General features: G+C 38.5%; 1 long non-coding RNA gene across 1 annotated transcript; it reads right to left on the bottom strand.

Moving 5' to 3' along the window:
• Positions 1-284: 284 nt before the first annotated feature.
• On the bottom strand, positions 285-2,475 carry LOC132635241 (uncharacterized). Its single transcript, XR_009580480.1, has 3 exons — positions 2,252-2,475; positions 1,532-1,588; positions 285-529 (listed from the first exon to the last, which is right to left on the bottom strand). It is a non-coding gene; the product is annotated as an uncharacterized LOC132635241 (long non-coding RNA).
• Positions 2,476-2,714: the final 239 nt, after the last annotated feature.

Raw genomic sequence — 2,714 nt, 5'->3', positions numbered from 1 at the left:
GAGGACGCCGTGCGCGTAGAGGACGCGGCGCTGCTGCTAGAGGACCTGTGTCACGACCCAGCCCCGTGGGCCATGACTAGTGCCCGAGTTGGACACCCATACATACCTGTCAACATTATCACATCATATTCGCATACGCAAGCCGACGAGGCTGCCACTACACGTCAAAACATTACGCAAGCCGACAAGGCTGCCACTACGAAACGATAACACAAGCAAGCCGACAAGGCTGCTACAACAATATGACAATAACGCAAGCCGGCAAGGCTACTATAGCGATGGAACACACATAATGACCATATACACAACTAACCACATCGGAATACAACCCACATACATGTCTACAGACCTCTAAGAGTTTCAACAGTGAAATATGACGGGACAGGGCCCCGTCGTACCCCTGAACAACATATACATATATACATCAAAAAGGGTCTGTACCAAAATCTGGGCTCCGGAACGACGGAGCTCTCCAAGACAGCAGAAAGGGAATCCTAAGCTGGTGGATCTCCAAAGCGAGTATCTGCACCTGCGGGCATGAAACGCAGCCCCCCGAAGAAAAGGGGGTCAGTACGGAATATGTACTGAGCATGTAAAGCATGAAATGCAGTAAACAGGATCATATCTGAAATGAGGAGTACAGAATACGAGTACAATATCCAGAATACCAAAATGCTTGCCTTTGAAACATAAATCATGCATATCAATATCATATATCATATTCAACCCGTTATGGGGCGTAGTAACATGATTAGATAATCATTTTGTACATATGTATATATAACATGTCCCGGCCCTATAGTGAGGGACTCGGTAAATAAAATCCTATCATCATTATGCATATATATATATAACGTGTCCCGGCCCTCTAGTGAGGGACTCGGTGGAATAAGTCATCATATGCCATCCTGGCCGCCATCCCCGTATCATCATATCATCATATCATCATATACATATACATATAACGTGTCCCGGCCCTCTAGTGAGGGACTCGGTGAACAATGCAGTGAAGCTGTGCACGAAAACATGTCCTGGCCCGAGACTCAGTGAAAGGCATATTGAGACTTGCACGAGTGGAGTAGTGAGGAACCATATGCAAATTAAAACATTTTCGAAGACTCCAAGGAATAATCAACACGAGCTATCATTTAAAAATCAGGACAATAGTCATATTAAATACCTTTCGAATGTTACTCGGAACATATCAAGTAACTCTCGAATGTCATCATAAAGTATATCAAAAGGGCTTAGAAATCATAGTCATATGTCAATAAAATATGAAACATCTTATAGAAGTTCGAGTATTAGTTATCATAGAATTCCCAAGAATAGGAGCGTGTATATATCGACTATTATACGATGTATAGAAAACTGAAGAGGGAGGCTCAATCACTTGAAAATGATAATATCAAGAAGTGAATAAGAACCATAAATGTCACTCAAACTTATGAATGGAATTACCCCAAAGTCCATATCATTCATCACTTACATCTAAGACATGCCAAAAGAAGGAAGGGACAGCTTTACATACCTTACGTCGTTCAAGAGCTCAGTCCAGCCAAGAACTTCCACAATTAATATGATAAACCTATAATCGTAAGAATACGCACGTGTCTTAAGAAGGCTTTCGCATATCATATATATTAATTGATGACTTAATTCTAAAACGAAACGGGCAGCATCTCCTCTATACCATTAGCATCTCCCAATTTGGTATATCAGCCCAACAACAAATAAATCCCAAAAACACAACATGCATGTCCATAACAATTTCATAATACTCTATAACGAGCGACAAGCTCGAATTACAATCTGTATACTCCATGGCACCTTTTCGTATGTTTTCTTCTTACCCTTAAAAACATTCTTGATATGATAAGGACATCATTTACCACAAATCTCGGCTTTATATCATATATTTACAACAAGAAAAACAGCCTACCACTCCAACTATATCAATTGACAATTCTATTTGTAAGTTCGCGTTTATTCCATCAATTCCTATATCGATACTTGTATACACTTATTTATTTTCGTATATACATTGTATAACAACAAGCACAACCACAACAAACACATCCAATTCCACGATATTCCAGCACACCAAACAATTTATAACAACCACCAAACAGTCCATATGATAACAATAACAATTTATCCGATTTCCCGCAATTAATTCTGTAGTTCTCATCTCACAATTTATCTATAACCGGGATGAACTTAAATATATCAAGAATAGGAGAATTCTTACCTTATATGCCAAGAACTATTCTTCTTCAATTTTACTTTACTCTAAAGAAATCACCAACTCGCTATGATCCGTAGGAAATTGACGTGATGAATCACGTAACCGACATGGCAATAGCTTTTAAGTCGTTACTATTATCCTCTGTTTGTCACCTAGAACTTGGTCTCTCTTTTGCTTTCATAAGAATACGTTATTTGAACTAGCTGAAATGGAATATGGGGCTTTGCCTTGCACATGAGATCATATCTACTAATATGGATGTGATGTAATATTTATTTATATGTTGGGGTGTCAATAACCTTGTTCCTTACTTCAGATAAGGACACCTAATCATTTCATGCAACAATAAAATACATAACAAGATAATAGTCACCTTATTTCCTCTTTAAAGGCTGCCACGTTGATGGCTATGAAACAATTATCCAACTAATTATTTTAATTAATTACCATAATTAATTCCTAACTC

The sequence above is a fragment of the Lycium barbarum genome, chromosome 1 (assembly GCF_019175385.1).
Source record: "Lycium barbarum isolate Lr01 chromosome 1, ASM1917538v2, whole genome shotgun sequence".
Classification (NCBI taxonomy): domain Eukaryota; kingdom Viridiplantae; phylum Streptophyta; class Magnoliopsida; order Solanales; family Solanaceae; genus Lycium; species Lycium barbarum.
The sequence above is the reverse complement of the archived record's forward strand: the minus strand, read 5'-3'. Positions and strand labels throughout refer to the sequence as shown.